This window comes from Eulemur rufifrons, chromosome 5, assembly GCF_041146395.1.
Source record: "Eulemur rufifrons isolate Redbay chromosome 5, OSU_ERuf_1, whole genome shotgun sequence".
NCBI classification, from domain to species: domain Eukaryota; kingdom Metazoa; phylum Chordata; class Mammalia; order Primates; family Lemuridae; genus Eulemur; species Eulemur rufifrons.
Genome location: NC_090987.1, coordinates 24,518,444 through 24,525,311, shown reverse-complemented (window position 1 = coordinate 24,525,311; position 6,868 = coordinate 24,518,444). Strand labels below are relative to the sequence as shown.

At 37.5% G+C, this 6,868-nt stretch overlaps 1 pseudogene; it reads left to right on the top strand.

Annotated features, from left to right (window-relative positions):
• The first annotated feature begins 5,983 nt into the window (after positions 1–5,983).
• On the top strand, positions 5,984–6,383 carry LOC138383312 (histone H3.3C-like; annotated as a pseudogene).
• Positions 6,384–6,868: the final 485 nt, after the last annotated feature.

The window sequence follows — 6,868 nt, the reverse complement described above, 5'->3', positions numbered from 1 at the left end:
TTCTGATTTACAGATTATATAATTTTTCTACATAGAACATACAAATGAAAATATATAAAACAAACAAAAATCTTCTAGAACTAAAATGTGAATTAGTAAAAGTCAGAAAATACAAGATCAAAACACAAAAACCAGTTGTATTTCTATAAAATAGCAATGATCTACTAGAGACCAAAATAAAACAAAATAGTAACATTTACAATAGCTCTCCCCAAAATTATAAACTTAGATATGAATCTAACAGAATAGGTATAAACTTTGTATGCTGAAAATTATAAAAGACTTTTGAAAGAAATCAGAGACATTTGTACAAATGACATATAAACCTGTATCCAGATTATTAAAAAAATTCTCAAAATTCAATAATTAAAAAGGCTTTAAAAAATAGGCAAAATATTTTAACAGAAATATCATCAAAATAGACACATACAAATAACTGCTAGAAAATATGCTCTGATTCATTAGTCATTAAAGAAATGCTAATTAAAACCTCAATGAGATATTACTATACACATATTGGAATGGATTTATAAAATGAATAATACCACGTGCCAGCAAAGTAGCAGAGCAACCGCAACTCTCATACATTGTTGAGGTGAATGAAAATTGATGTAGCTACTTTGGAGAACAGTTTTGACAATTTCCTGTAAAATTACACATACATTTACAATATGGCCTAACAACGCAACTCGTATTTATCAAAGTGAAATGAAGTCTTTTATCCCCACACAAAAATCCCTATACAAATGTTTATAGAGGCTTTATTGCCCAAAAATAGATACATCCCAAATTTCTCTCAACAGTGGAATTGATTAACAGTATAACTGCAGTGGTCATCATTCAATATAATACTACTCAGCAGTAAAAAGAATCGAACTACTGACACATGCAACAGAATAGGTGAATTGTAATTGTATATGCTAAGAAAAAGAAACTAGACTCAAAAGGCTATGTACTGTGTGATTCCATTTATATAACATTCTGGAAAAGGTCAAAACTTAAAAGATAAATGGATCAGTGGTTTCCAAGCCCATTCCAGTGAGTTTGTCATAGATGGCTTTTTATAATTTTGAGATATGTTCCCTTTATGCCTGGTTTGTTGAGGGTTATTATCATGAAAATGTGCTGGGTTTTGCCGAATGCTTTTTCCATATCTATTGAGATGCTAGTATGGTCTTTTTGTTTGCTTTTGTTTATGTGGTGAATCACATTCATTGATTTACATACGGTGAAATGGATCAGTGGTTTCCATGGGGTGGGGGAAGAATTTGTCTAAAAATGTGTACGGTGAAATGGATCAGTGGTTTCCATGGGATGGGGGAAGAATTTGTCTAAAAATGACACGGGAGAACTTTTGGATGATGGAACTGTTCTATGCTTTAATTGTGGTATGTTTATATGACCTAATACATTTATCAAAACTCTCAAAACTGTGCACTAAAAAGGGTGAATTTTATTTATATAAGTTTACTTCAGTAAACAATGAAAAACAAAACCAAAATCATCATGTTATAAGAACAGGATTATTTTTTTGCTATAATGACAACAGATGTGGTGCTCAGGTAAGTTAAGTGTGAGCCTATAAAGACTTTTCTGGTCATCCCAGGCTCCTCACTCCAAGTTAATCACAGAGGAAAAGGTGACAATGAACAGCATTGATTCCTTTGAAATCATGAGGAATCTCATTATTCTGAAAGTGATAAGTGAATAGAGATTTTATAGAATATAAGATCCAGGAGGGGTGATTCCTCTGTGGTTCACTGATATATCTTGAGGGCCTAGAAGAATGCTTGGCACATAGTAGGTGCTATATATGAATGACTATTATAGAAAAGAGAGAAACTGAATTAGTTAGAATTAGATGATATCATTTGTGCAAAGTAAGCTCTGTGAGCTAAGCCAATAGGTAGAATGCAGAGTCTCGGGTTAAAGACCTGAAAATATTTAAATGATGTGTTTCTCTATCTATATCCTCAGCTAGAGGAAAAGGACAGTAGCTTCAATTTGTATCCCTGCTAGTGCCTAGCACGTGGTAGGTGCACTATCTGGTGAAGGAACAGTCACTCATTGAAAAACTTTGAGGCATCAATATTTATATTTGTGTCTACTCTGACCTATTTAATCCATACTCTACAGTATAGATAGAATGATCTTTTCAATTGTAATTCTGATTATGTTACTTCCTCACTTAAAACTATCTAACAATTCTCATTTTTCTTAAGCTGAAGGCAATACTCCCTAAGATGATTGACAAGGATCTGTATGGTCTGGCTTTTATATACCTTGGTAAAATCATCTTTCTTCTTACTCAATATTTTAGGGTAATTGCTGGCTTTCATCTTTACAAACTATATCAGATTTTAGCTAAAATACTATTGAACTTGTTTTGTAGGCTTTTCTAGTAAAACTAAATAGCCATTCCTTTATTTTCTTCCTATTAGGAAAACATTTATTTCTATATAAACATACCAAACAATAAACAAACAAACAAACAAATAAATAGGAGGAGAAAGAGGGGACAAAAGCAAAGACTTAGGAAAAGAATAGACTAATAATGGCAGTCACAGAAGTATAAAGTGGGAGTAAATTCTGTTATCCACTCTTCCTTTCTTCCCTCACTGGTGCCCCATGGGGAAAAAGAAAACGAGGACTCAGCCATAATATCCAAAGCTTTCAGAAATCTAATCAATCCAATATTTTGCCAAACACAAAATTTAATTGAAAAAGTAAATTATTTTGGATTATAAAGAAGATTATTTTGAAAACCATTTATATACTAATTAAAACTCTAATTAGTTTTCTATAATGAGAAGTATGTGATGAAAATTTTATTTCTCTAGAGATGTTCTGAGAATATTAGTGAGAAGTTAGTTTAGAAGCAACAGTCAATTAAGACTTTTACTTGTTTAGAAAAATAAACATCACAACCATTTTACCTAGCTAGCCCTTTAGAAGTAAAATTAAAGACAGATCACTATGAAATAATTAGAAAGGAGAATATTGCAGGAATTTTCATTTTGTTCTGATCTAGCACACTGCACCAAGAAATCAGGGAATAATATGTCTCTTCTGACAAAATGAGGCTCATTTTCCTTTCATATATTTATCCCATCTCCCTCAGCTCCTCCCACCTTTTTTTCATGTTAACTGCATACATAATTTCTCATCCTCTTTTGATGTACCTGAAGCCCACAGTCAGATCTACATCCTCAAGTACACCTTCTGGCATGTTCCGCCTCCATAACCACTTTTAGACCCTCTGCATGCAGCTCCCTTTACCCGCTAGAGAGCCTGCATCAAAGTCTGGCTTTGACAACAGCGTTGCTCATCCATCTTTTGGACTTCAATTCCACAATACTTTTTAAAAAATCTCTTTTCTACCTTAAGCACACTTCCCTATTTACTTTCCAACCTACCAGGCAATGCTTTTCTGCCCCTTCTGATTTAGACTTCTTTACACCCAAGCGATCGCTTTCTTCACTTGTGTCTATCCACATTCCACACAATCCAGAGTTACAATTTGGGTTGCTCGCTGTTATAGTTTGTATTCTGTACCCATAAAAGATATGTAAAAGCCTAACCTCTGATATTTTATTTGGAGATAGGGTCTTTGCAGAAGAAATTAAGATAAGGTCGTTAGGGTAGGTCCTAACCCCATATGTCTGGTGTCCCTACAAAAACAGAAAAGTCAGAGGTACCCAAAGAGAATGCCATTTATACATAAAGAGCTGGAACGAACTGGAATCAGAAGATAAGATGCCCCCCAAATCCCTTATCTATCTCCTGTACTACTCTCCTCTAGAACGGGCTTCATTCTCTTTCCCTCCCTACCTGCCCACACATTTTCCAACATTCACTTGCCTGCTTCTCTGGTCCACATGGTGAGTTAAAGGTGCGCTCCTCACAGCTTCCAAATGCACATATTTTACCTCCAGCCAGTCAAAGAAAATGATGATTTCTGATCTCTGTTCCTCTCAGTCCAAATTCCAACGTTCCTGCAGAGATAATCTAATTGACTACACTTGCCCACATCATGATTGTAGCTACAATTATTAAAAGTCAAGGTCACATTATGTAAAAGAGCTTCCAGGGTCCACTAGCTGGTTAAGGTGGGTAACTACCAGATGCTGGGTAGCATCTTCACAATGCCTCTATATTGAATGTAGTTTTAAATACAGCTGTAAAAATTAGTATATGTTTACAAAAAAAAAGGCAGAAAAATCTAAAGATAGAAACCTCTGATCCTTTCTCCAGAGAAAACTACTGTTAAGCTTCTGATGTTTAACTGTTAAGCTTCAGCCATTAACACCTTAGCATGAATGCATTAACAAGATGTCTTGTTAAAAGTAATTAAATTACACAAGGGCTGGTTCAGAGGATAAGGGGTTTGGTTTACAGAAGTCACAATGCCAGAAAATATTCTGAGCAAGGTCCACTCCTGAGATAAGGTGGGAGGGAGCCCAGGAAAGAAGGTAGCAATGTAGGAAAGCAGGTGTCAAGGGAGACAGGACAGGCCAAGCTTTATATGGCACTTTATGAAATACAAAGGAGTCCTGCAAATGCCAGTCCATCTGATTCCTGAAACAAACTAGTGAGATAAGCATGGTTGTTGTCTTCAGCTCTTGTGAGGAGATAGAGCCTGAAAGGCATATAGTGACTTAGTTATGATCATTCAGAGCATAACTTCTGGAAGGAGTACTTAAAAACATAAGCTCTGATTTCCAGTGGATCCCACATCCTGTGTTCATGAACCAATTCAACCCAATCTAGCAGTGGCATCTATTTCATATGGATGCTGAGAGCAGAATACAACCACATATACGGAAATCACTTAGCACAGTGTCCAGGACTTTGTAAAAACCTCAATAAGCATCAAATGTTTCAAGGCTACCCTTTGAAAGGCCATATAGCCTAGTGGTCAAGACCATGAACTCTATCACCAAACTTAACGGTGTAGATCCTGGGTCTTTGCATACTGACTGTGTTCGTCTCTTTGTACCTCATTTTCCTTGTCTGTAAAATGCAACATTAACAGAAACAATCTTCTAGGTTTCTTAAATGACGATTAAATAAGTTAATACATATAAAGCACTCAGAACGTTTTTTGTAGGCACTATATATGTGTTACAATTACCAAACAAGAGCCATCTTAGTTAATGCAATTGGGAATCCCAGAGTTGGGGTAAGCTACTGGGATTGTTGATCCTCCTCAATCTCAATATGATCAAAGACCTAGTCTCTTTCCACCACTTCATTCTGCCAGCCATAGGATTGGGGCTTCACTTTTTTTTTTTTTTTTTTAATTTCAGCATATTACAAGGGTACAAACGTTTAGGTTATTTATATTGCCTTTGCCCCACCCGAGTCAGAGCTTCAAGTGTGTCCATCCCCCAGATGGTGCACATAGCACCCATTAGATGTGAATATACCCATCCCCTCCTAACCCCTCCCACCTGCCCGACATCCAATTAATGTTACTACTATATGTGCACATAAGTATTGATCAGCTGGGGCTTCATTTTAATGCTGGGTGCCTTTGTGATTGTCGGGATTACATTAATTGGCTTAAGTAAATGGGCATACTCCTCCAGATCATTCTGGATGTACTGTTTCATTTGTTGACTTGTTTCTATTTGCAAAACTAATTAGTTTTCATTTTTAAACATACATTTTGTTGTCAAGTTTGTCCTTTTAATCTATGGTGAAAGAAATGGTTAATTTTAATGCTTCGGTTAAAGAAGATTCATCGGGGTGCCCCAGTGCAGTGATCTGGGTGTTCAATTTCACTGGCCCGAGTCGTTCCACAGTGTCTGCAGAGTTAACTTAAAAAAAAAAAAAATCAAAAGTCAAATCAAGAACCCCTGGGTGGAATTGTGTTTGCAGCCGCCACCACGCGGCAGTCGCTCCCAAACGCCAGCGCCGCCTCTAGCTCGCGGAGCTCCAGCCACAGGAGAAGGTGGGTAAGTAAGGAGGTCTCTATACCATGGCTCTTACAAAGCAGACTGCCCAGCGGTGGTAAAGCACCCCGGAAGCAACTGGCTACAAAAGCCCCTGGCAAGAGTGCTCCCTCTGCTGGAGGGGTGAAGAAACCTCATGGCTACAGGCCTGATACAGTGGCACTCCGTGAAATTAGACATTACCATAGTCCACTGAACTGTCGCAAAATTCCTTTCCAGCGTCTGGTGCGAGAAATTGCTCAGGACTTCAAAACAGATCTGGGCTTCCAGAGCGCAGCTATTGGTGCTTTGCAGGAGGCAAGTGAGGCCTATCTGGAGGTTGGCCTTTTTGAAGACACCAGTCTGTGTGCTATGCATGCCAAAAATGTAACAATTATGCCAAAAGACATCCAGCTAGCACGCTGCATATGTGGAGAACGTGCTTAAGAATACACTATGATGGGAAAACATTTCATTTGCCAAAAAAACAAACAAAATAATTATCTTCTTCCTGTTATTGGTAGTTCTGAACGTTAGATATTTTTTTTTTCCATGGGGTCAAAAGGTACTTAAGTATATGACTGCAAGTAGAAAAATAGGGGACAGAAATCGGTCAGGTATTGGCAGTTTTTCCATTTTCATTTGTGTGTGAATTGTTATTATAAATGCAGAATGAGGCCAGGCGCGGTGGCTCACGCCTGTAATCCTAGCACTCTGGGAGGCCGAGGTGGGCGGATCGTTTGAGCTCAGGAGTTCGAGACCAGCCTGAGCAAGAGCGAGACCCCATCTCTACTAAAAATAGAAAGAAATTATATGGACAGCTAAAAATATATATAGAAAAAAATTAGCCGGGCATGGTGGTGCATACCTGTAGTCCCAGCTACTCGGGAGGCTGAGACAGAAGGGATCGCTTGAGCTCAGGAGTTTGAGGT